Source organism: Zingiber officinale, chromosome 8A, assembly GCF_018446385.1.
Source record: "Zingiber officinale cultivar Zhangliang chromosome 8A, Zo_v1.1, whole genome shotgun sequence".
Lineage (NCBI taxonomy): Eukaryota > Viridiplantae > Streptophyta > Magnoliopsida > Zingiberales > Zingiberaceae > Zingiber > Zingiber officinale.
In genome coordinates, this window is record NC_056000.1 from 133,028,759 (window position 1) to 133,056,633 (window position 27,875).

General features: G+C 45.5%; 1 long non-coding RNA gene across 3 annotated transcripts; it reads left to right on the top strand.

The window, feature by feature from the left end:
- The first annotated feature begins 1,897 nt into the window (after nucleotides 1-1,897).
- Nucleotides 1,898-27,868, top strand: LOC122010296. 3 transcript variants are annotated; one of them, XR_006119838.1, is made up of 5 exons: nucleotides 1,898-2,279; nucleotides 24,607-24,846; nucleotides 26,498-26,576; nucleotides 26,661-27,601; nucleotides 27,798-27,868. It is a non-coding gene; the product is annotated as an uncharacterized LOC122010296 (long non-coding RNA). The 3 variants fall into 3 exon arrangements; XR_006119839.1 differs by having other exon boundaries at nucleotides 24,607-26,972; nucleotides 27,056-27,601; XR_006119837.1 differs by having other exon boundaries at nucleotides 24,607-27,601.
- Nucleotides 27,869-27,875: the final 7 nt, after the last annotated feature.

Here is a 27,875-nt window from a genome sequence, read left to right on the forward strand (position 1 = left end):
TTAATTGTCGTTCTATTCGACACTCATAGCCTAGTCGACATTCGTACCCCGCGACTCACTCGTCGTTTCACCTCGCACTCGTCGTCCGCGTCTCGTTCGTCGCTCTGTCACGCATCCGCTGCTCGTGTCTCACTCATCGCTTTGCCCCACATTCGTCGACCAGTCGACACTTATTTTTTACTTGTCATTTGCATAATTGCCCGATCACTCTGCTCAGTATCGCTCGAGCGTCTTCCCGATATCGCTCAGTCTCCCTCAACATCTGATCGATCGCTGGCTCGGCATGCGCTTCGCATTATTTCTCGTCGCTCGCTCGATACTATTTAAGTCACTTGCTCGACATCGCAATAGCTACTCGTGCGATGTGATAGGACGAGCCTAGTGATCTGATTCCGCGTTCGGTAGCGATTTTGTTTGGGGCTTGGTCTAGTCAGTCGGACTTGTGCCTCCTTTCACTAGACTTAAAGGGGATGCTTGTGATATAGATATGAATATAGGGCAGAGAAGGAATTAAAGGGAGAAGGAGGGGCAATATTGTCTAGGGACTGTATAGGGTTTTAAGAGGGGGGGGAGCACTGTTGGAGGGGGCTTTTCTCTTCGTATTTTCTCCGACGCCGCCAACAGGAAGGAAGGGGGCCTTCTTCCTCCCTCTCATGCTCCTCGCCAGCACCGACACCGGTCACCGGTCACCAACCCCCACCTCTTCTCCTCTCTCTCCTTACCAGCGTCGTCGCTCCGTCGACCAGGGCAGTGCAAAATCTACTCTAAGCCGCAGCCCCCCCTCCCCCCCACCGTCGCGCCTTCGATCCTCGCAGTCATACATCGCCTACGCTGATTCGATATTCGATCCATGTTGACGTATGTTTTCAGCGCTGATCAGACCCTCGGGCCATCGTTGTTCTGGCTCTGTGTCATGGTTGTGTTTCGGCCCTCGAGCCGTGGTCATGTTTCGATCTTTGCCTCGTCCGACCTATGTGTTAAATCCTGGGTTGTGTGCAATATCTTGGACTGCGTGTCGATATCATATTATGGCTTCCGTGCCATCATTGTATCCCGCCCTACATGCCGATGGCTTATCCTGACCTGCGTACCGATATCTTATCCCGACCTACGTGCCGAGGTCGCATCCAGTTTCGCGCCACCACGTTCAGCTCCGCGTCGTCAGATCCAATTCCTCGTCCGACACCTTCGTCTACCCTTCCAGGTCACGACAACTCGAGCAGCATCCCATCCGAGGGCACCCCCTGGGGCAGGGTACATTTTCCGTACTCACTCCTCATTTTTTTCACTATTATATTATTAGCCTGTTATTTATATATTCGTCGGATCTGCCTCGAGTCTCGGGGTACTAGAGACCGGGGTGACCCGATCGCTGGCTGCAGGAAGTGTTGACTAGAAGACTTTTGAAGACTTGGTCAACATAGAAGTCGTCTCAGCACACTCCCCTCCGGAACATCGCGACTCGGTCAACATTCTATCTATCTCACCCGACGATCCGTCTAACTCAGATTCCGGACATGATCAAATATGTACAAAGTATCAAATTTCTTTCTCATTTTATATTTTTTATGTTTAATACTATAACTCAATCTCTAAATCTAAATGCAACATCTTATTAGTATAACCACTGAAAACTAAAAAAATAAAATCATATATATACTCCGACCACTCAATCACGAGCATTCATTACGGATGATAAGTCAGATAGAATATATATATATATATATATATACACCGTAACGCCTCCGCTACGCCATATAGCATGAGGGGATATATATATAAATATATATAGGCAAATTACTTGAACTTGGATTGGCCAAACACAAATCGAGCCCAACTAACTTTAGTCACTTGAGAAAGCGTGCAGTTGCGTCGTGGGCTGGGCTGCCATCTTTCCTCATCTCTTCTCCTCTTCACTCCCACGCCTGTGGCCGAAGCTCTCGCCGCCGTCGCAATTCTTTCATCAAACATCCTGCGCAGCCCGTTGCCACTTTGCCCGTCATTCCGTTCGGCGGCTCTGGAAGAGGACCGGTATCCCTTTGTGTGGCATCCGTCCCTCCCCCTACCTACAGTGTCGTCTCTTCTTCGGTAAGCCACATGGACGACCAAGCTGTGTGGTACCTCACGCAGAGAGAGGAGGCGGCTGAGATAGACGAGATCCTCATGGAACCGCTTGCATTCAGCGTCGATCAGTTGATGGTACGAAACGTCCCGCTTTTTCCTGTTCTCCCTTTCTTTTCAAACCTCCTTTGTTGAGCGTGGCCACAGCGATAGGAGAGGTAATTTTGATTCGTTAGTCCTCCTTCAGTTTTTCTTTTGTTGTTTAAGGTTTCCTGTATCTAGTTTGATTCCCGTGTTCCATGATTAAGATAGCGTGATTTTTTTTATTTTTTTATTTTTTTATTGAAGTGCTTGCGCTATTTACGTTGATAAAATTATTTGTTATTTATATCTATGCATTAGATCTTCGCTGCTTAAAACTCTTTTATTTTAATAGGAATAATTTACCTTCATTTTGCCAAATAACATTAATACCTTCATATTTTATGGCCCTGCGTGATACATTATTCATTTTGTGCTATTTCAATACTTAAATTTTGTTTAATAATGATCTCGTCCGGAATTTGAGTTAGACGGAAGCCGGGCGAGCTGTCAGTGATGTTGACAAGGGGTGATTGAACTTTTTGAGGATGGCTAACGAGGGATGATGATGAAGAGGGGGCACGGGGTCCTGCGCACACTCAGACAAGCACCCTGCACGTTAGGGACCAAGAACCAGGGAAAAAGTCCCCGGAGCAGAGCCTCTGACGCTCAAGTCAGATACTTTTTCCCTAGAAACACAGTAAAACGCAAAAAGTGGAAGACAAATGCGAAAAAGTTAGTGAGCGTCTCTGCATAAGGGAGAGGACCTCCCTTTTTATATGACAGTGCGTACCTCTGGCCTCTGACAAGTGTCAGGGAATGTCGGATGTCAGACCTTGTCTGGCGGTGAGTAACACGTGACATCCTCTTATAGGTCGGAAGAAGATTCTGTTAGCAGCGAGTCACAGACCGTTAGAATATACCCTGACACGCCGCAGTTATTCTCTGACGGGTGGTTACGATTCTCTGACTCAGTTGTCGTTTTTGCTGATCGAGCATGGACAAAAGAACTTTTGACAACCATCAGTCGTCGAGCCTGACCTGGATATATCTGAGTAGTTCGCCATATCCTGGCTGGGTGTATCAAGTTCTTATATGTTAGGTCTGCTTGAGAAAACCCGACTGGTAGGGATAGTTCTTGATCTTCCTTCACTGTTCCTTATGCTACCAGTCTGCATTCTCGATCTGAACATCTCTACCAAGCAATCGGTCTGAATCCCCGATCTGGACATCCCGACCGAGAATTAACTGGTTATCGGCTTTTAACAGTTATAGCCCTTCTGCTGAGTGATACGCCCCTTCGACTTCTGATTGCCACGTCCCCTGGACTTCTGACTATCATGCCCCCTTGACTTTTGACTGTCACGTCCTCTTGATTTCTGACTTCCATGTACCCCTGACTTCTGACTGCCACGTCCTCTTGACTTCTGACTGCCATATCTCCTAGACTTCTGACTACCACGTACTCTTGACTTCTGACCGCCACGTACCCCTGACTTCTGACTTCCACGTCCCCTTGACTTTTAACTGCCACATCCCCTAGACTTCTGACTGTCACGCCCCCTTGACCAGACCCTACCATTATGCACCGTATCACAAGCCTCTCCCCCAAGTCTAGTCGAAAGAGGCTCAGGACCGACTGACTAGACCAGAATCCGGTTTCACTTGACCCTATTACCGAGACATTAACTACTTCTCCCTTTTTCCTGGTCCTTGAGAATTTATCATGCTATCAGGTGCTGCACCATTTCCCGAATGTTTGGGTTGCTGCATCAATCCCTAGGTCTAGGAATACATACCGTGTCCTTGAATGTGACATCATTTCCCATAGGCCATTGCACGCCCCAAGGAAAACTCTTTACTTCCATCTCTTTAAGAAGAACTGACCCCTCTCCTACCCTTATGCCTTCCTTGTGCTCCTTCACGCCATGGAACCTGTAGTGGGGTTTGATGAAATATCATCTTTACGTCATCAACTCACTCATCTGACTCAGTTACTTACACAGAAAGATGAGGCCTTATTGGAGATGACCCTGAGTACGGACCTTCAGTCTTCCCTTCTTCGAGAGATGGAAGAACTCTGGTTGGCCGCTAAGTCCCGGACTCAGGCTGGAGCGACTTTGAAGCATAAGACTTATGCAAATTTGGAGAGCCAGGCCCACTTTATCACATATATGAAGATAAAACATGAGAATTCTATGACCTTTCTTCAAGAAGAAAATCGGATAAAAGACGAAACTATCATCCAACAACGCCGCTCCATTCAGCATATCAAGATGGAACTGATTCAGGTACGAGCTCAGTTGGAGTAGGCAGGCCAGACAAATAACTCCAGCCCTCAGTGCCCACTCGACCCTGCCATCTGAAAGGGAGTTTGGCATGACTTGCACTCCGAGTATGATAGTGTGTATTTCGAAGAATGTCTTCTGAACTTTATCAAATGAATGCTAGTCAGGCTATGTTGCGGGCCTTTGTTCATGTTTTTCTCTTATATTTTCCTCCCTTCTGTTGGTGCAGCGGGGCCGGTAAGAGGGGGGTGAATTGCCTGTACAATAAAAATACCCTCCTCGTTTCTTTCAACTAAAAAAAATGCAATAATAATAAAGAAATAAACTAACAAAAATAAAGAGAAGGCAGAGAATTTAACTTTGTTACAACCCAGGAGGTTGTTAATCCAAGGCGATGAAAAAGCTCAGAAAGATCTCCTTCTCTGAAGGCGGAGAAGCCTTTTACACACTGAAAGCTCTAAACTATTGCTAGGAATTGAATACTGAGTTGATTGATTAATTTCCTAGCTCCAGGGGTCTTTATATAGCTCTTGGAAATCTTATCCCGAGTGTTGAAGGTGCCTCCAAGAGGGTTGACGGCGCCTCCAAGCAGTTTGACCGGATAAAGCTCTATCCGGTTGCAAACCGTCACGAAGACTGGGTCTAAGGCGCCTTCAATGCCCTTGAAGGTGCCTCAGACTGGTCTGAGGCGCCTTCAAGGTGATGGAGGCGCCTCCAATGTTGAGGGCGCTCTCAATGATGTTGAGGGTGCCTTCAACCTGTATGGTATAAATACTGCCTTCAAACTGCATGGTATAAATAGCTTCCAGCTTCTCTTTTTCCTCTTCTTCTGAAGCTCCGATCGCTTGGGTGATTTCGGCCAACCGAAATAGGGCTCACCCGAATCCAATTTCCGGCCTTCTCCTCGAGCAGACTTCCGACCCGGCTTTTTGTCCCTCGAACGCCACGCACGTTCTTCTCGTCCACCGGTGTACTCTTGCGCAGCTCTTTCGTCCTTCGGACGCACCGAGCCTGTCGGCTCCTTTCCTGTGTCGTCTTTCTCGCTAGCTGCGTCTTCAGCTCGACTTCCTGCGCTCCTATGTTCCTGCACACTTAGACACAGGGATCAAATAACAAGCAGGACCTAACCTAACTTTGTTGATCACATCAAAACACCCACGGGGTCCAACAATCTCCTTTTTTTGATGTGCATCAACCCAAGTTCAAGTTAGGGAAACAAAATAGACAAACAGTAATTTATAGAAATTACTAAACTAACAGTTCAAACATAAGGATTGCAATAGAATTTGCAACACAAGTTAAAAATAAATTTTAAGTAAAAAACATTTAAAAATTCCCCCTAAACTTGTACTTATCTTTCTCCCCCTTTGATCACAGCAAAAAGAATGGTGTAATAATTATCAAGTAAAAAAAAATTCAAGTAAAAAATGATTTTTAAAATCCAAGCTCAGACAATTTTTTGAGAAAAAGATAAATACACATATCTATCTTCAGAAGAAATTTTAACTTAAAAAAATGTTATTTGAGAATTTTTTTTTTTTAAGTAACAAACATTTTTCTTAAGAGAAAAAAAATATCTTTGAAGAATTTAAAAAAAGATGTTTGAAAAACTTTTTAAACCATTATTTAATTCTAATTTTAATGTTTTTACCAGAAAGTTAATTAAACATTTTATTTCGATATTTTGGCTTCCAGGTCGTGGCGAGGCACTAGGCCTTCTTGGTTATTGGAGCGACAACCACTTCCTTAGACAAAGCCTTATAAAAAAATTTTAACTTTTAATTTTCTTGCTGTAAGCTCTAACTTAAAAAAAAAAATTAAACTAGCAAATATTTTGGAACCCAGTTTAGGTTCCTTCGGGATTTTTAAGAACTTAGAGGGTACATAACTTTTGGGAACTTTTCTAAATTGACCCTGGTGTTTTTTAATATACCAATTCAATTTTCCATGAATTTTAATTTTTGATTTTGGAAATTTATTTGGGCATGCATGATTATTTTTCAATTTTAATTTTCAATTTTTCATATTCTAATTTCAAATTATCATACATTTCTAGAGGGCATGCTTTTGCTAAGTTTAATTTTAATTCAGCATTTTCTTTTTCTAATTTTGCTAGATCTTTCGTAAGCACTTTGATAAATTGAAAGGACTAAGTAGAGGTTAGAGCACGTTCCTTACTTACCTCACTTGGTGATGCTCCTTCTTCATCGTAGCTTTCTTCTTCTGATGATCCTCCCCCTTCATCTATTCTCATCTCCGAGCTGGATTCTTCAAAAAGATGGTTGACCATCAGTGCTAATCCCGAGAAGACTTCGACTTTATATTCCGAGGATGAAGATTCATCCCATGTAGCTTTTAGACTCTTACGTTTGGAGGACGTCGGTCTTCGAGACTTCTTCTTGTCCCTTTTCTTTAATTTGGGGTAGTCATCCTTAATGTGTCCTTCTTCGTTGCAGTTATAGCATCGGACCGTCCTTTTGTTGCGTTGATGCTTCTTCGACTGCGATCTAAATTTATTAGTTTTAACAAATTTATTCAACTTCCTTATCAATAATGTCGCTTCAGTTTCGTCGATTGACGCTTCAGAGTCGGGATCGTCCATCTCGGCTTGTAGGGCAACATTGAGACTTAACTTCTCTTTAGGTTATGCAATTCTTGATTCGTGAAGTTCAAATGTAGAGAATAAACTTTCTAAAGTACTTACCTCAAAGCCCTTAGAGATGTAGTAAGCATCTACTAAGAAAGCCCACTCTGGAGTTCTTGGGAAGGCGTTGAGCGTATACCGGATATAATCTCGGTTCGTTACCGGTTCTCCAAGATTGGTCTGTTGAGTTATCAACTCCTTAATTTTCGCCTAGAGTTGCGCTACCTTCTCGTTGTTGTTCATTCGGAGATTCGTTAGCTGAGCCCGGAGGATGTTGCGCTTTGCTAACTTTGCTTCTGAGGTGCCTTCGTGGAGCTCCAGGAATTTTTCCCAAAGGTCTTTAGCTGAGTCGTAGCTTCCGATCCGACTTACCTCCTGGGGCGGCAAGACGCTGAGCAGGTGGAACTCCGTCTTTCCGTTGACCACGAAATCGGCTTGCTCCTTTTTCGTCCAGTTGTATTCTTCCTTGTCTTTTGGGGCTATAAAATCATATTTCATAATAAGAAGAATATCAAACTCAGTCTTAAAAAATACCTCCATTCTTCGTTTCCATATAGCGAAGTCTCCGTCAAATTTCGGAGGATGAATGCTTGTTCCGGCTATTGTCTTGATCTTCGTGCTTCAGTCGGCAGTTAGTCCTTCTAAGGCTGTCGGGCTCTGATACCACTTGTTGGTGCAACAGGGTCGGCAAGAAGAGGGTGAATTACCTGTATAATAAAAATACCCTCCTCATTTCTTTCAACTAAAAAAATGCAATAATAATAAAGAAATAAACTAACATAAATAAAGAGGAGACAGAGAATTTAACTTTGTTACAACCCAGGAGGTTGTTAATCTAAGGCGATGAAAAAGCTAAGAAAGATCTCCTTCTCTGAAGGCGGAGAAGCCTTTTACACACTGAATGCTCTAAACTATTGCTAGGAATTGAATACTTAGTTAATTGATTAATTTCTTAGCTTCAGGGGTCTTTATATAGCTCTTGAAAATCTTATCTCGAGTGTTGAAGGCGCCTCCAAGAGGGTTGAGGGGCGCTTCTAAGCAGTTTGACCGGATAAAGCTCTATCCGGTTGCAAACGGTCACAAAGACTGGGTCTGAGGCGCCTCCAATGCCCTTGAAGGCGCCTCAGACCAGTCTGAGACGCCTTCAAGGTGATGGAGGCGCCTCTAATGTTGAGGGTGCTCTCAATGATATTGAGGGTGCCTTCAACCTGCATGGTATAAATATTGCCTTCAACCTGTATGGTATAAATAGCTTCCAGCTTCTCTTTTTCCTCTTCTTTCGAAGCTCCGATCGCTTGGGTGATTTCGGCCAACCGAAATAGGGCTCACCCGAACCCAATTTCCGGCCTTCTTCTCGAGCAGGCTTCCGACCCGGCTTTTCATCCCTCGAACGCCGCGTACATTCTTCTCGTCCACCTGTGTGCTCTTCCGCAGCTTTTTCATCCTTCGGACGCACCGAGCCCGTTGGCTCCCTTCCCGTGCCGTCCTTCTCGCTAGCTGCGCCTTTCGCTCGACTTCCTACGCTCCTAAGTTCCTCCACAATTAGACACAGGGATCAAATAACAAGCAGGACCTAACCTAACTTAGTTGATCACATCAAAACACCCACGGGGCCCAACACCTTCTTCTCTAGCATTTCTCCTTTTGTGTGACCTCTTGAATCGTTAAAACGTACGCCGAGGCGAGGGTCTAGAGTCCAGACCGAGAGGTTGGTGGTCGTGAGGGCAAGCTCACTTATAACTCATACTGGGGCGAGAGTCTGGAGGCGTGAGAGCATGCTCACTTATAACTCGCATTGGGACGAGAGTCTAGGACCCGACCGAGAGATCGTTGGGCGTGAGAGCATGCTCACTTATAACTCGCACTGAGGCGAGAGTCTCGAATCCGACGAGGAGGTCGTTGGGCGTGAGAGCATGCTCACTTATAACTCACGCTGAGGCGAGAGTCTGGGACCCGACCGAGAGGTCGTTGGGCGTGAGAGCATGCTCACTTATAACTCGCCCTGAGACGAGAGTCTGGAATCCCGACCGAGAGGTCGTTGGGCGTGAGAGCAAGCTCACTTATAACTCGCGCTGAGACGAGAGTTTGGAGGCGTGAAAGCATGCTCACTTATAACTCGCATTGGAGCAAGAGTCTGGGACCCGATCGAGAGGTCGTTGGACGTGAGAGCATGCTCACTTATAACTTGCACTGAGGCGAGAGTCTGGGATCCCGACTGAGAGGTCGTTGATCGTGAGAGCAAACTCACTTATAACTCGCACTGGGACGAGAGTCTGGAGGCGTGAAAGCATGCTCACTTATAACTCGCATTGGGGCGATAGTCTGGACCTGACCGAAAGGTCGTTGGGCGTGAGAGCATGCTCACTTATAACTCGCACTGAGGCGAGAGTCTGGAATCCCGACCGAGAGGTCGTTGGGCATGAGAGCAAGCTCACTTATAACTCGCGCTGAGACGAGAGTTTGGAGGCGTGTGAGCATGCTCACTTATAACTCGCATTGGGGCGAGAGTCTGATATCCCGACTGAGAGGTCGTTGGGCGTGAGAGCATGCTCACTTATAACTCGCACTGAGGTGAGAGTTTGGAATCCCGACCGAGAGGTCGTTGATCATGAGAGCAAACTCACTTATAACTCGCACTGGGGTGAGAGTCTGGAGGCGTGAGAGCATGCTCACTTGTAACTCGCATTGGGGCGAGAGTCCGGGACCCGATTGGGAGGTCGTTGGGCGTGAGAGCATGCTCACTTATAACTCGCACTAAGGCGAGAGTCTGGAATCTCGACCGAGAAGTCGTTGGACTTGAGAGCAAGCTCACTTATAACTCGCGCTGAGGCGAGAGTCTGGAGGCGTGAGAGCATGCTCACTTATAACTCGCATTGGGGCGAGAGTCTAGAATCCCGACCGAGAGGTCGTTGGGAGTGAAAGCAAGCTCACTTATAACGCGCGCTGAGGCGAGAGTCTGGAGGCGTGAGAGCATACTCACTTATAACTCGCATTGGGGCGAGAGTCTGGGACCCGACCGAGAGGTCGTTGGGCGTGAGAGCATGCTCACTTATAACTCGTACTGAGGCGAGAGTCTGGAATCTCGACCGAGAGGTCGTTGATCGTGAGAGCAAGCTCACTTATAACTCGCACTTGGGCGAAAGTCTGGAGGCGTGAGAGTATGCTCACTTATAACTCACATTGGGGCGAGAGTCTGAGACCCAACCGAGAGGTCGTTGGGCGTGAGAACATGCTCACTTATAACTCGCACTGAGGCAAGAGTCTGGAGGCGTGAGTGCAGGCTCACTTATAACTCGTATTGGGATGAGAGTCTGAGACCCGACCGGGAGGTCGTATAGAAACCCCCCTCGGAGCTGGTCTGGAGGTCTGATAAGTTCCTGATATGGAGGCTTGCCCAGGAATTGGTCCAGAAGCTTCTGCTTTGGTGGTGCGTTGGAGCTCGAGCCAACTGTGTTAAATTGTGAGGTCCTCTGCAATCTCAAAATGCCTTACGTAAGCCTTTAATTAAATAAGCAATATTAAATCTTACTCTGCTTTCAAGGTAGAAGAACAAGGCGAGGGCGCCAAATTCAAATCGACGCTTCCCTTCGTCTTCCTTTACATTTCCCAAGGTAACCACATGGTCGTCCCGATATCTGACGTATGGTCTTCCTTTCCATTTCCCAAGGTAACCGCATGGTCGTCCCGATACCCGATGTATGGTCTTCTTGCAGCAAAGTTCTGTCGTATGTAAATCTTTCTTCATGATTTCCTTGTCGCGTCCATCATTAATACCTTTCATCGGGGAGTGACACGTGCTCCACGAACACTTCCCCTTATCACGCTTGATAAGCACTTTTTGCACACGACCCCATATAACTTTTCGTCCTTTGATCTGACGGTGACCATGCATTTTACCACTCGAGTTATCTTACCCCCTTTCGATGTTTCCTAAGGGCTTTGCTTTATAAACCCTAAAGGTTATCCGCCGTCGCCTTCTTATCGCCTTACCTGCCCCTAACCCTTTACTGTCTTCTTGCTCTTTTCGGTGCTCCTTCCCTCTTATGTCTGCCCTCTCTAAGTACTTCCTGATTCTCCCTCTTCCTTTCTATTTCGTTTATGGCTGAAGAGATGGAGAGGCCCTGGTATTCGTTCTTCATCTCCGATTTGGATAGGAGTGACCTGAAAGCCATTCATCATAGCTTGCACCTGCCTTCAAATTATAAGCTTCTACCTCCAAAACCCCATGAACATCCGTCTTCCCCCCCCCCCCCCCCCCCAGCCAGATTCATGACTTTCTTTAAGGATCAGCTCCTTGGCGGTCTCCGATTCCCCATTCATCCTTTCTTTTCCTCCCTAAGCCTGTATCTTGGTATTTCTCTTTCACAATTTGCTCCTAACGTTTTCTGCGCTATGTGCGGGATGGTGATCCTTTATCGTTCATATCAAATCTCTATGACCCCACAACTCTTTCTTCACTTTTACTCCTTTAAACGAGCCGAGCCAGGTGTGTTCTTGGTACAATCCCGGGTCGGGTATAAGTTTTTCGATGACATGTCTTCTTCTAATAAAGGTTGGAAGTCCCGTTTCTTTTTTGTTCAGTTGCCCGAACTCGTATCTTGGCCCACTCAGTGGCGTTATTCCCTACCCACTACCCCGAGCTACGAGAACACCATCATCAGTCGGACTGTCTTGCCGCTTCAGAAAAACTGGATGGAGTGCGCCTCCGGCTTTCTGTGATAATGCGAGAAGACTTTCTGCATACTTTCGGGCTTAGTCCTATCCCAGTGTCCATAGGCACCCCTTCCGGTAAGATTTCCCATCTTCTTTTCCTTGTCTTCACTAACTGAGGTATCTTCTTCCTGTTTTTGCAGAAGTCGTCATGTTTCGCGCATATTCTGTTGACTTCTCCAAGCTGCCCAGTAGCGTTTTGAAGAATGTAGGAGAAGAGATTACGAGAAGTTTGGCGGCTTCTTCAGGGGCTCCTATCCCTGAACTAGCAGGGACTTCTTCAGTGACTCCCAACCCTGAACCAGTAGGGACTTCAGCTCCTTCCTCCGCAAAACCTGTGGCCTCTGAAGCTGGTTCTTTGTCTGTAGAGCCGACCGAAGATGAGCCAGCCCCCTCTCCTCCCCCGGACAAGCGTCTACGCCTTCAGCGCAAGAGAAAGCGTGTTACTCCCTTAGTACAAGCGTCCCCCTCTCTGTCTACTACTGGACAAACCTCTTCAAAGGCACGGACCAAAACTCCCGCCCAAACGTCTCCTCCTCCTGCTAAAGAAGTCGCTGCTTCCGCCACCATCTCAGCTGCCTCCCCTGAGCAAACTAACCCTCAGACTGGAGACTAGCCTGGGAGTTCTTCACCCCCTCTTATCCTGATCCCAGCTACCACCACCTCTGCTCCCCCTCGTACTAAGGAGCGTTCTAAGAGCAAATACGCTTTTTCCTCCTCCTTTCACCTACCCTCCATAGTTGGGCTAGACTCCATGCCTTCAGGCAGCACCCCCTCGTTCTATGGCCAAATTCAACTGTATGGTGCATTGGCTACTTCTTGGCAAACGACCAATGAGTAGTTTTGGGAAGGCTCATTGTTGGAGGGAACATATCTGTTTTCCGAACGCATATTATCGGTGAGTTCCTCTTTTTCCTACTAGGAGGTCTGAAATTAATTCTGACTTATCCTTATTTTGTACAGGCCTATACTGTGAGCCTGAGCCTCGCCCACGTAGTGGCCAGTTTGCAACGAGAGAACGAGTCACTGAAGGCTCGCATACGGGAACTAGAGCTACCTATAACCACGCGGCATGTGCTAGATCCAGCGGCCCCGGATGACCCTGGGTAATCCTACCTCTATGCTGTCGGGGGTCTACTCAATCCGCTCGTAGCTTGGCTCATGCAGTGTCAGAAAAATTAAAGACTCTGGAAAGTGCCCTGAAAACTACTAAATCCCAACTGAAATCGGAGGGACAACATCGTATCCAGATCCTGGCCGACCTGAATGAGAAAGAATCAAATGTGACTACTCTTTCTGAACAACTGAAGACTGAACAACTGAAGACTCTTAAAGAGTCTTACGCCACCCTGGAGAAAGACCTAGCGACCACCAAGGCGCTAGTAGCGATCAAGCGGCGGCCCTTAAAAGTCAATGGGAGGTCGGGCAAGCCACCATCAAATCCTTGCAATCAGACCTACTCCAGGCCCAAAAGGAAGCTTCCACCAACAAACAAGAGATGTCGCTAGCTCGGGTCAATGTGGATAAAGCCAAGGGCGAGCTAGCAGAATACCGCTTGAAAGCATACAGAATCGCCTATGTCAAATCTCCCTCCTATGGGAAGAAAATAGGCCATCTAATTGATGAGATGATCTGCTATGGCGGTGCGGGTGCAGTACGTCAGCTATTCGAGCAAGGTCTCCTCCGATCAACTGTGTCAAAGGATTTCTTGAGTAGGACCCGCCTCCTGGAAGAGCTACCCGAAGAAGCCTTTCCAACTTTTGATGATGATGATTGATCTGTAATTTTTTTTCCATAGCTTTACAATGCCTTAGACCTGGGGGTGTAGGCACTTTACCTTTGAACTTATCTTTGAACATATACCTGTTATTGAGTCATGTGTATTTGCGTTTGTTTTTATCTCGGTACGCCCAAAAGATTTGTCCGTGCCCCATCCAAAGCAAGGCCGACCTACTTACCAACTAGGCCCTAGTCTTGACTTCGCTATGGTCCCGACCGAGATTATCGATCGAGGTTTCTGATTTCTCACTGTCCTTTTACCTTGCTTTTCGAAGGTCCGAGAGAGCAATCACTGTAACAGCATCTGTTCTCGAGGTCACCATTACTCTTTTTTCTCCTTGTATTCCCCATCGCTACTTTTTTTGACACATTCCATTGGCTCCACTTTTTATGACGATCCAACGACCTCTCTTACTTTAATGACGCGAGATACTTTTGCCCTGGACCGTTGAATGACCGCTGACAATAATGCCCCTTGGAGTGGTGGCTATAAATATATTCCTTTCTCTATTCTCCTGAACTTTTTATCGCCCCCAGCTTTCATCCTCTTCTTGTTTCCACTCCCTGTTGCACTTGCCTCCTTGGGTCCTGTTCCCGTCTTCCCCATGAATTCACCAGCCCCCCTCTATGCTCCAGGAGTTTCCACTTTCGCTGGAGTGGACTTAGATGACCTCCGTTACTCATACGAGATTTCGAGAGACATACACATCATTATACCTTTTGAGATTTACCGAGTATCCTCCCCTCTAGCAGGATATATTACTTTCTTCAAAGAGCAATTTGTCGTCGGCTTTCGTTTTATTGTTCATCCTCTGTTTTCCACGGTGAGCCGCTACTTCCGAATCCCTCTGGGTCAACTAACTCCCAACTCCTTAAGGATCCTGTGTGGGTTCGTGACACTTTGTGAAGTATGTGACATCTCTTGGTCCCCCCGCTTGTTTCACTACTTTTTCACCCCCCGTCGCCACAGTGAGGGTTTGTTTCGTCTTCAAGCCCGTCTCCACACCACTTTCTTTTCTTTCCTCCCTTCCTCTGACGCTAAGTGGAAAGATAAGTATTGCTTCCTGAAATTTCCATCTGTCGTGGAGTGGCCAACTCAGTGGCAATCAACCCTTCCTTTAGCACCCCATTTGGGAGATTTTCAAATAGATCCCCTCTTTATAAAGGCTTCTGTGCAACTAACGGGCTGGCGACTGAATTTGCTTAGACTGCTGGCAGAGGACGTGTTATTCCTGTTCAGGATGAGCCGTATCCCTTCCGAGCTGCCTCACTCCCTAGGTAAGTTCCATCTTACCTCAACTCAGTTTATCCTACTTTATCATACCCCTCTAACTCTGGTATTCCTTACTCAGCCAACACTTTGAATCGCGCATCCGAGATCCAGCCCCTCCTGTTAAGCGATCAGGAAATAAACCGCAGAGGCCGCATTATACTGGCTAGAAGGAGCCTTCCTCACTCTGCTCCTCCTCGCTCGGGGTCAACAGCAACAACAGCTCCTCGATTAGCCCCTCGCTCAGTTCCCCGATCAACCCCACGTGTGCGTTTTGCTACTGATCCTGTTGGCCAGAGCGCCTCTCCGCTCCCTACTCGCCGGTCCCGAACCCCCTCAGAGGATTCAGACTCAGATGACCAGCCATTATCTCGCCGGCCTCGACGCAGACCTACTGGTCCTGCTCAAGTCTCAGGAAGTCCCTCTACGGCCCAGGCCTCCCGGCCGCTCTCAACTTCTGCTTCAAGTTCACAATTCCCGGGTGCTCCCGTGCCTCGACCTGAGGTTCAAGCAGGAATCTCACGAGGAAAAGCTCCGGTTATTAAAGAAGAAGTCCTCACAGAACCCTCCTCAACTCCCGTGGGTCCTTCTTCGACATCTATGCCCCCCAACACTTCTGCAACTCCATCCCAACCTTCCCTATCACAGCCGTCTACTTCCTCTCTCCCAGACCCCCCTAACGTCTCTACGGATTCAGCAACTCATCGTTCCACTGACGACACCCAGGCTGAGCAGTCTCATTCGCAACCCCCCAACCGCAGTGCAATAGCTGCTGGTCCTTCGTAGTCTCAGCCTCCCACCTACCACCATTATCGAACCACAAAATCCTCAGAGCTAGGCTTAAGGGACCAGCCCAGTGCTCCTACTAGCCGTCTTATTATGAGAGGTCAGTTGTCAACATGCTGGGAAGAAAGTATCGAGCAAATGCAAGATCTCCCTGTGCCTGCTCAAACAGATAGGTTTTCTGAGATGTATATCAAGGTGAGTTCTAATCATCTTTTACAGCTTTCCTATTACTCTCCTTAAATATTTGATTTCTGGCCTAGGCTTTTGCTGAATCTATAGTATTGAATCAAACGACCTTTCTCTTATATCAACGCAATAAAGAACTTAAGGACCGAGTAAAGGAGGTGGAGTCCCAACAATCTGACCCCGCCTCAGCCGGGTATCTGTTAAGGGCAGAAATACAAAGTTTGAAGAGAGCCAACGCGACCCAAGATTAAGCCTCGAAGGAAGCTCAACTTGAGATCAGCCACCTTCACGACGAAAAGAGCAGGTTAGATGCTTTCTATAAGCAAGAGTTGGACCAACGCACTCAAGAATTGCAGTCTAAGGACTTGCTCCTCATGGATTAGAACAGGGACTTAGAGTCCCAGGCCACCGAACTTCGGAATACACAGGCCGAGTTATCTAAAGCTCAGTCTGCTCTGTCGGCTAATATTAACGCTCTGGAGACTTATAAGGCGGGCGAGCAAGAGCGTCTAAGGGTGAGCCGAGAGGAATACTTACGCTCCCCGGGCTTTGGCGCCCAAGTAGGAGATTGTTTTGTGGTATTCATAGCCTACAGGGCAGCAGGGGCGCTCAGGCAACTATACGAACAAGGGTATTTATCGGCTGCTCCCCTGAGGATTTCTTAGACCACCGCCGGATTCTACGAGAGATACTTGATGAGGTTTTTGCAGAGTTCAAGTAGTTCAACTCTATGTATCTGAACAGTTTCCGTCTGTTTTTGTCTATATTCCGTTAGTTCGCATTACGGCTATAATCCCAAATTGGAGATTAACAAAACTTACATACATTGTTCTTACAATCCGATCGAATCTTACGGTGTATGAGTAGTGGAGATCCCATACCCCCGACTGAGCGTGTTAAACTCGCCCAGTCCTGTTTTCACTCTTCCCTTTTTACAAAAGGAGGGATTTAATTAAGTACAATAAGGCTGCAGGTAGTTAGCCCTCCAAGGCTGGTCTAGCTTCCTACCCCGGGCATCCTGCAAGTAATAGGCACTTGACACTAACTTCTTAATGATTTTATAAGGCCCGTCCCACTGGGGTGCTAGCTTAGTTACTTCCGTCACAGGCTTCGTTTGCTTCCATACCAGGTCCCCCTCTCCAAAGAATCGAGGAACTACCCTTCTATCATAATTCTGACGCATCCTTTGCCGGTAAGCCGCCAACCTGGCCGCTGTTCGCTCACGAACTTCACTGATAAGATCCAGCTCTGAAAGTCGTCGCTCGGCGTTTCCTTTATCATATAGCATCCTTCTGACGGAAGGCACCCCAATCTCTATGGGTACCACTGCTTCATTGCTGTAGACCAAGTGAAAGGGAGTAAGCCCAGTACTCTCCCTAGGAGTTGTATGATACACCCAAAGGATGCTATGCAATTCTTCCGACCAGTTGCCTCCCACATGATCCAGCTTAACCTTCAGCCCCCGCACTATCTCTCGATTGATAACTTCCGTCTGTCTATTACTTTGAGGGTATGTCATAGACGTAAAGGCTTGACTTATGCCAAACCCTTGACACCAGGCCTGGATCCTACGGCTCTAAAACTGCCTCCCATTGTCAGAGACTAGTTTGTGCGGTATACCAAATCTGCAAAGGATATTCCTCCACAAGAATTGTCATTGACAGCTCCTTTTGTGATTCTGGCCAAGCCGCCAAGGCTTCTGCCTCCACCCACTTAGAAAAATACTCCACAGCTACGAGTAAGAATCTCTTTTGGCCGGGTGCCATAGGGAATGGTCCAACGATGTCCATGCCCCATTGGTCAAAAGGACAAGAAACTACGGATGTTTTCAGCATTGCTGTTGGTTTGTGTGTCAGATTTTGATGCTTCTGGCAAGACAAACAAATATTTACCAATCGCTGAGCATCTTTCTGCAGGGGCCAGTAATACCCGGCTAGCAATACCTTTCGGGTCAGTATCCTACCCCCAGCATAGTTGCCACAACATCTCAGGTGTATTTCTCGTAAATCATGCTCTGCCTCCTCCATTCCTAAACACCTGAGCAACGGCCTAGAAAATGCTCGCTTGTACAATTGATCTCCGATCAAGATGTAAGCGTGAGCTCTTCTTCTGATCAGTCGTGCTTCTTCAGGGTCTGATGGTAAGATGTCTCGCCGAAGGTAACTAATCATTGGTGCCCTCCAATCAATTAGCTCCTCGATATTGTTTTGCAGATTTATTTGAGCTATAAGGAAAGTCTGCGCTATTGACCTATCCAGCACCCAAGTGGTCAGAGAGCTAGCCATCTTAGCTAATTCGTCAGCTCGGCTATTTTCGGCTCTAGGGATCTTGGTCACCGTGACTTCTTTGAGCTCCTTCTTCATTTTCTCGTATGCTTCTTGGTATACTTGCAGCTTATCACTATTAACCTCGAAATTGTCTGCTACTTGCTGAGCTACCAATTAAGAATCTGAGTAAACAAGTACCCGGGCAGCTCCCATATGTCGAGTTGCCTGCAACCCTGCCAATAAAGCCTCATATTCTACTTCGTTATTGGTGGCTCTGAAATTCAACTGGACGGCTAGCTGCAATATATCCTCTTGAGGGGCTATCAGAAGGATTCCTACGCCACTGCCTTGCTGAGTAGCCGACCCATCCACATAGACCTTCCAAGTTTCCTCAGAGTCAGCTTAATGGACTTCTGTCAAGAAATCTGCCAGGGTTTGCGCTTTAATAGCAGCACGAGGCTGGTATTGTATGTCATATTCTCCCAACTCGGTCGCCTATTTGATGAGGCGACCCGCAACTTCCATATTAGTAAGAGTTTTTTCCCATGGTGCTGTTAGTTAAGACGATAATGGGGTGCGCCAAAAAATAAGGCCTCAAGTGGCGAACCATGAGCACAAATCCGTAAACTAATTTTTTCCAGGGCTGTGTACCTAGACTCAACCCCCTTCAGTAAGTGACTGAAAAAATACACCGGCCGTTGTACATTGTCTTGCTCCTTTACTAACACCGCCCCACAACCTTAGGGCGGTTGAAAGGTATATCCAGAGCGGTTCCCCTGTCACGAGTTTAAACAAGGAAGGCAATGTCTCCAGATACTTTTTTAGTTCTTCAAAGGCTTGAGTGCACTCCTCGTCCCATTGAAACTTGGCGGCTTTCCTGTGTACTTTAAAGAAAGGTGCCACTCGATCCACATACCGAGAAATAAACCTGAACAAAGCTGATATTCTGCCTACTATTTTTTTAGCCTCCTTCAGATTTTGAAGAGCCTTCATGTCTCGGAGTGCCTAAACCTTCTCAGGATTAGCCTCAATTCCCCGTTCGGTCACAAGGTACCCAGGAATTTCCCTCCTCGAACTCCGAACAAGCATTTCAATGGATTTAACTTCAATCCATATTGTCTGAGGGTGCGGCACGTTTCTTCCACGTCAGTAATCAAATTTATGGCTAAGTGAGACTTGATGAGAATATCGTCCACATATATCTCCACATTTCTATCGATTTGTTCCCGGAAGATCTTATCCATCATCCTTTAATAGGTAGCTCCTACATTTCTCAGTCCGAAAGGCATGACAGTATAACAGAAAGTACCATTCGCCGTGATGAAGCTGACTTTTTCTTGGTTTTCCAATGCTAAGGGAATTTGATGATACCCTTGATAGGCATCCAACATACAGATCCTTTCGCAGCCAATCGTTGAGTCTACCATCTGGTCGATCCTGGGCAGTGGATAACAGTCTTTGGGGCTGGCGTGATTAAGGTCACGGAAGTCAATGCAAACTCTTCATTTGTTGTTGGGCTTGACAACTAAGACTACGTTAGAAAGCCAGGACGAGAATTGTACTTCTCTGATATGACCGACCTTCCTGAGCTGGTCCACCTCAGCTCAGATGATCTTATTTTGTTCGGCCGAGAAGTTCCTCTTCTTTTGCTTAACTGGGCAGGAATCAGGCAGGAGATGCAATTTATGCTCGACCACCTTGGGTCGGACCCCTGTCAGTTCCTCGGGGGACCAAGCGAAGATATCCCTGTTACGTGTTAAACACTGGATTAGGTCCGCTTTGAGCTCGGCAGGCAGATCACTTGCTATGCGGGTAAGGCTCTCCAGTTGCTCAGGGTGAAGCTGGACCACCTCCTAAGGAATGAGCTCTTTTGCTGCAGAAAGAGGTTCTTCCTGGATGGCATGAACGCCACCGTCCAGGATTCTTTGCGCTTTACGGGCCTCCACCCTTACCATATCTATATAGTACTTGCGAGAGACCCGTTGTTCTCCTCTGACTTCTCCTACTTGGTGCCCTACGGGGAATTTGATCTTCTGATGAAAAGTAGAGACCGCCGCCCGAAACTCATGTAATGTCGGTCTGGCCAGGATGACGTTGTATGATGAGGGCGAGTCTACCACTATGAACGTGCTTCTCCTTGTTCGCACCAGTGGCTTATTACCTAGGGATATAGCCAGCTTAATCTGGCCCGTTGCCAGTGAAGTCATACAAGGAGGTGGCCACCGGCTGCAACTCGTTAGCATCAATTTGCATGCTTTCAAAAGCAGTCTTGAACAGGACGTTGACAGAGCTTCCAGTGTCCACGAAAACCCTGGCTATGCGACTGTTGGCGATGACAACCTTGATGATTAGGGCATCATCATGAGGAAGTTCCAATCCCTCCAGATCTTGTGGCCCAAAGCTAATAAGGGGGTCGGCAGCCTGCTCCTGGCTGCATCCGACAACATGAACTTTTAAACGACGTTCATGAGATTTCCACGCCCTGCCAGAATCTGCATCTGTAGGTCCTCCAGAGAACATTCCTATCTCTCAGATCGCCATATTGCTCCTATTCTCTTCCTCCTGAGTTTCCCTTTGCTCCTGACCACGAACATGCTGCCTATTTGGACCAACTTGCTCTGGTCGGGATCTTCCTGCTTGGCTAGCCCCGACACATTGATCATCCAACAACTTTTGTACTTGAGGGGCCAGCTTTGGTGGTGGCAGACCTAACTCGGCAGCGCGTCGGGAGTCATGAGCGAATTGAAAACAGTCGTTGGTAGCATGTGTATAGGACCGATGGTAGGTGCAGTAGCGCGGACCCCATGAACCAGGTCGGGGAAGGTGGACCATGGCTACCCATGGAGCTGACCGAGAATCCGGACCAGGCGGAAAGGGAGGTCGGGGTTCCCGGGCGTGAGGAAGAGGCTGGGCTAGTGGTTGAGGTATCCTTTTCTCTGGCTTCTTGATAGGCTTGGGAGCTTTGTCTGCTTTTCTATGTGTGGCCTGCGCGTCCTCCACGTGAATATAGCTGGCCGCCCTTTCTAACATCTCATCAAAATTCTTCACGGGATTGTGGATGAGGTCTCTGAAGAACTCTCCTTCTATCAATCCATGTGAGAAGACGCTCATTAATATCTCCGAAGTGGCAGATGGGGTATCCTGAGCCACTTGATTAAAGCGTTTAATATAACTCCTCAAAGGTTCAGCAGACCCCTGCTTGAGGGCAAAGAGATAATGGTCCGTTTTTTGATATTTCCTGCTACTAGCGAAATGACGCAGGAAAGCGGTTTTGAAGTCTTGGAAACAAATGATGGACCCGTGTGGCAGTCCATCAAACTATTTTTGTGCTGAGCCCGACAAAGTATTCAGGAATACCCGGCACTTGACAGCATCACTATATTGATGTAATAACGCCGCATTCCTAAATTTACGGAGATGATCTTCAGGGTCTTTGCTACCATCATATTCCCCAATAGCAGGGGGCTTATACCCTTTAGGCAGCTTCTCTTCTAATACCCTTATGGAGAAGGACACTTGCTCTTTCGGTTCTACTCGGGGCTCTTCTCTAAGGATGATAGCTTTTCCTTTCTTAGAGTCCCTGGGCGGGGAACTCTTCGCTATAGAAGCCTGCGGTTGTTCTTTCTTGGGATTGTAGCACCCAGGATCCCGCTGATAGAAACCCAGACCAGGTTCCCTGTAGAAGGCGGGAGGAAATTCCTCAGGTTGCTTTCTTTTAGATCCTCGATCAGAAATATTCATTGGCTCTTTGGAAACTTCGGGCAGTTTGTGCGGTCGGGAAACAGTAGTTTGTTTTGCTGAAGCCGCCCGCTTCTTGGCTTCCTTGAAGAGCTCATATTCTCCTGCTGTCATATTGACGTTGATTCTGCCAGTCTCCTCCATCTTCACGTTCCGGAATAGGTAAGTGTGTTCCCACAGACGACGCCAAATTGATCCCGTCCGAAATCTGAGTCAGACGGAGGTCGGGCGAGCTCTCAGTGATGTTGACAAGGGGTGACCGAACTTCTTCGAAAGTACTACTGAGGATGGCTGACAAGGGATAATGGCGAAGAGGGGGCATGGGAGTCCTGCGCACACTCAGACAAGCACCCTGTACGTTAGAGACCAAGAACTAAGGAAAAAGTCCCCGGAGCAGGCCCTCCGACGCTCAAGTCAGGTACTTTTTCCCCAGAAACACAGTAAAACACAGAAAGTGGAAGACATATGCAAAAAAGTTAGTGAGCGTCCCTGCATAAGGGAGAGGACCTCCCTTTTTATATGACAGTGCATACCTTTGGCCTCTGACAAGTGTCAGGGAATATCGGATGTCAGACCTTGTCTGGCGGTGAGTAACACGTGGCATCCTCTTATAGGTCGGAGGAAAGTTCTGTTAGCAACGAGTCACAGACCGTTAGAATATACCCTGACACGCTGTAGTTATTCTCTGACGTGTGGTTATGATTCTCTAACTCAATTGTCGTTTTTGCTGATTGGGCATGGACAAAAGAACTCTTGACAACCATCAGTCATCGAGCCTGACCTGGATATATCTGAGTAGTCCGCTATATCTTGGTCGGGTGTATCAAGTTCTTATATGTAGGTCTGCTTGAGAAAACCCGACCGGTAGGGATAGCTCCTGATCTTCCTTCACTTCCTTATGCTACCAGTCTGCATTCTCGATCTGAACATCTCGACCAAGCAATCGGTCTGAATCCCCGATCTGGACATCCCGACCGAGCAATCGGTCTGAATTCCCGATTTGTACATCCCGACAGAGAATTAACTAGTTATCGACTTTTAACGGTTATTGCCATTCTGCTGAGTGATACGCCCCTTCGACTTCTGATTGACACGTCCCCTGGACTTCTGACTGTCATGCCCCCTTGACTTTTGACTGCCACGTTCTCTTGACTTCTGACTTCCACGTTCTCTTGATTTCTGACTTCCACGTACTCCTGACTTCTGAGTGTCACGTCCCCTTGACTTCTGACTGCCACATCCCCTAGACTTCTGACTATCACGTCCTCTTGACTTCTGACTGTCACGTACCCCTAACTTCTGACTGTCACATCCCCTAGACTTCTGACTGCTACGTTCCCTCGACCAGACCCTACCATTATGCACCGTATCAAATAATTTACCTTGTCTAAGCTTCAATAGGAATATCATTCACCCCTTAAATGTTATGAGCTTCATTTTCTATGATTTTTTTTTTATAACCTGACTTGATCTGTCATCAAATGTTATAAATATATTTTATAATTCTTAACTTATTGTAACTCTTAGTCTCCAAATCTTTATCTTCTTAAAGGGTGCTTATTAAATAGTTTCTAAAAATATTTTTAACTTATTGAATTCTTTGTCTCCAAATCTTAATCTTCTTAAAGGGTGTTTATTAATTTTGATCACGTGTGAATGAATTATATCATGGTCCATCATTCTGTACCTTATTGTTTATAATTCCTGGTTATTATAGAATAAGGGCGAAACAAAATGCTTATGAAGCTAAATGCTGTTGTAGGTACATAAATCAAGTGAATATAGTCGCATTCTTGTTATATGTGGTCCAGGAAATAATGGTGGTGATGGCCTAGTAACTGCTTGTCACTGGCATCATTTTGGATATCAGCCCTTTATATGTTACCCTAAACGTACACGAAAGGCACTGTATGATGGCCTTGTAACTCGGGTGTAGTTCTGTACTGTTTTACATGCAGTTCTCAACTGATTAGATTCACTTACTACTTTATGCCATGGGCTAGCAAGAATCATTATATATTCCTTTTTTTGTCAGTCGATGACTTACACCAGAATTTAACTCTGTTTTGCTTTCATTGTTGATGCAATGTTTGGATTCTCATTCTCTTTGGACACCCACACTAGTTTATATTTGAAGATAGGTGGAGAAAAGTCAAAATCATGATGTGGGAGGCATTTTTCACTTTTATTTCCATATTGGCATTAGAGCTTGGCATGTTTTCCATTCCACTAGGGACAAGTCACTGATGTGTAACAAACAAATGTACCTATGATACTTCAACATCATGCGGCAATTTGGCATGGCCAAAGCACAAAGCCTCTGAATGAGATCATCAAAAGGTGGCCTTGGATGACCTATGTAGACAATGAGCTACTGTTAGCATCTGAAACAGAGTAGTTTACCATAACAAACTCATGTATCTATTAGTTTCATGCAGTAGATAATTGCATAAAAATTCAGTCAAGAAGATATTGGTCACAGAAATGCGATTTGAGTGTGACAAAGGCACTACCATATATATAGATGCCAACTAACACCAACAAAGGTTCATTTTTCATTAAGGTGTGCAAACTGTGCAACTGAGAGATCACTTCCAGTTGTTTCAATTGATATTCCTTCCGGTTGGCATGTCGAGGAAGGTGACATCACCAGCGAAGGCCGTGAACCAGACATGCTGGTTACTCGCTTAGAATTTCAGTTATTTTATGCATAATAGTATGTGATGGTGAAATGCATATGAATGGGTCTGATATCAAAGATTTTAATTTGCATCTGAATTAACTGTTTTTACCTAGGTTTCATCAACTGCACATAAGCTATGTGCCAAAAAGTTCGATGGCCCTCATCACTTTCTTGGTGGTAGATTTGTTCCCCCATCCATTAATGAGAAGTACAAACTCAATCTTCCCCAATACCTTGGCACCTCAATGTCTAAGAATTGGGAAACCATCATCTATTGACATCGCATACTTAGAGAGAACTATACATCTCCTGAGCTTCTCGAGGACCAATTGCTAGCTGATCCCATAGAACAGGTGTGCATTTTTTGAACTGTGAAGTACAGTTGTTGTAAGATTCCTTTGGTTGGTCATTTCTGTCCATAAATATTGAAAGTCTGCTTACTTTTTTCGGAGTTGTCATAGATGTTAAATTTATTTGACATGATGAACCAGCAATGTATTGTCTTTCATTGTCTCACTGATATACTACTGTGGCACTGTGAACTAGTTCCATAAATGGTTTCATAAATCAGTCACTGCTAGTTTTGTTGGTGCAATCAACCTCTAGGATTTCAATGTTTAACAATCTACGTGTGTCTAGTCAAGTTTGACCGAAGAATAATCTAAACAAGACCAGATGTTCAGAAGTGACTTAAGTGAGAAGTCTAGTGACTAGTAAGGGAAAGTCCAGGTCAAGGATGACAGAATTTCTGACAAGTGACAAGTCCAAGCAGATCAAGGTGACCGGATGCTTGGTAAGGAAAAGTCCAGGTAGGTAAGGATGATCGAATGTCTAGCAAGTAATAAATCCAAGTAGGTCAAGATGACTAAATGCTTGGCAAAGACAAAACCCTAAGGGAGTGAACCTTAGGTGGTGAGAAATCAGAGGGAAATGAATTCCAAGTAAGAGATAAGCTTAGTACGTCAGGTAGGCTTATAGGATAAGACTTAGGTAAGCCTAGTAGGTCGGGTAAATTTACATGTTTGTGTTTTGTATAACTATTTTGCAAAAACCTGGAGCTAGAAGCAAAACAGCGAACAAACAAATGCAATCAGGTTGAACCGGACCCAAACCAATTCGGTTGATCGATCCACCATTTTGGTAGACCAATTGGGTCCGGTTGACCGATTTGGGACTGAACTTGGGTTGGTGATGTGGCTTGGTTCAGTTGATCGGAAAATTTTCCAGTTGACCGATGACAACGATGAGATCACATGGTTTGGTCCAGATTGTGATGAACTTGATTGTGGAGATTAGGTTTGTCGACTGAATGAGGCTTATTGGTCTACCAATAAAGGCCTATAAAAGAACTTCAAGAATCAGAGCTCAAGACATTAATTTCTCTACATTCTAATCTTTGTCTCAGCTCGGGAAAACTATCAATGCTCTGCGACCGGAGAAACGCCAGGAGGAGTGCGTGACACTTAGGACTTCCAGACCAAATTGGCAAAATCTGTTTGTATCTATTTAATATATGCTTTACTTTTCTGTTTGTGATTGTGATACAAACATTGTAAGAGGTTTATCCATCTCCGGAAAAGTTCCGGCCTCGCCTTGGCCTAGGGCTTAGGAACCAAGTAAACCTCATTGTCTTTCTGTTTGTTATTGTTTAATTCCACGGTAAGTATTTGTCTTATAGAAACGAACACATGACGAGACGATCGATTATGACCTTGTCTACTTGTAGTCGGGAAGGAAAACTGTGTACCTTTGATTGTTTATATTTTGTGGATTTTAGATTTATAACTGGGTAACTCATGTTCTCATATCACAAAAATTATGTCCTCTGAAGTTCTTCTAGGATGGTCCTTCTAAAAGGAGCTGACAAGCATGGTTTTGTGTGGTTAGTTATCTTTAAGTAACTCTTAAGCTTATTGATGACTCAAAATTCAATAGAGTTAATGAAGGCAATATTAATACTTCTTGCTACCTATTATGCTACTCATTTTCTAGTTGCTTATTCAGGTATACCAATTATGGGAGCTGAAAATCCCATGAATTATCTGAAAATCCTCGTGCTTCACTTCTTTTCTATTGGAATCAGGTCATTAGTTTGTTAGGCTGTTGTATATGTCTGATCTGCAGGAGTAATAATCTTCTTAATATGATTATCATTCATTTTTGGCAGGGTCAACCTTCTCACTTCATGATCGGTAGGTTCGTCTTCAAATAGGGACGGACCTTAAAATATTTTCACAAATGTGATTGCTTTGAAGTTTTCTTGGCCTTTTGTTGTATTTTACAGGCTTCAGTATTGGCTTGGGATAGTAAACAGAAATGAAGTGTGGCATATTGAAAGGTTATTCTCCATGACTAGAGTTTGTTCGATTGCCCTCCTTCTAATATCAAAAGAATCAGTCTGTTGTGTCAAGAAAAAGAAAGATCACCGACCATAATTCAGTGTTGATCAAATAGGACATAATTCCATCACGTAGAGATGGTAAATGAAACTGCCCCTTAAAAAATGTGGTCCTGTTTATCAAATGGCTTATACTTGTTTCTACTAATTACATTGCGTTGCAGATGATGTAAGATACCATCAATTTTCCAGTGATCCTGCTTTTATGGGCACGAATTCTCTAAAGCGAGATTTGTTTGTTAATATAGAGATGAAATGGGAGTTTTAGTGCCATAGTAAAATTGTTGTCCTGTAACTTTGTGATTATAAATTCGAGTCATGGAAATAATCTTACATCCCTATGGATCCATATACAACTTGACTGATCCGGTGGGCTTCTCTTCAAACATTTTGCATATGCTCCCCATGTCAAATTCCTAGCTTTCACCCTTTTTCACTTTACATAAAAATAAAAATAAATAAATCAAAGTGCAAGAACAATTTTATATATAATTTGGCAAAAAGTTAGAGTTGCTCATGCTGCTTCTGTTTCATTCATGCATGCATCCGGAACCGAAGCACATTAGATGCTCCTGCCAAACCCATGCTCACAATATGAGCAGCAGTCAACATTCAACACAGGAATTTATTCTACTGCATGGCTTTGATCAGTCCTGATGGATGCAAAGAAAGAAAGAAAGAGTAAAAAAAAAACTAAAGCCAAATGCTCTGTGAGTTCTTCATTTCAACCACCATCCCAACTTGTCTTCTTCATGCTATACCTAACTAATTCTTCCATCGTTGAATAATATTAGTCTTACCTGCTAATTCTTGAAAAAAAAAAAATTTAAATATATGAGAAGATCTAGAGAGAAGCATAATTAAAGAGGAAAGAACCTACAACGTGACAATTGATTTTGACTGCAGACTGGCAGCGAGGAATCTGAACATTTTTATCTTACTTGTGGTGTTCGAGTTCCTGCGAAAATGCCAAGATTCCAAAAG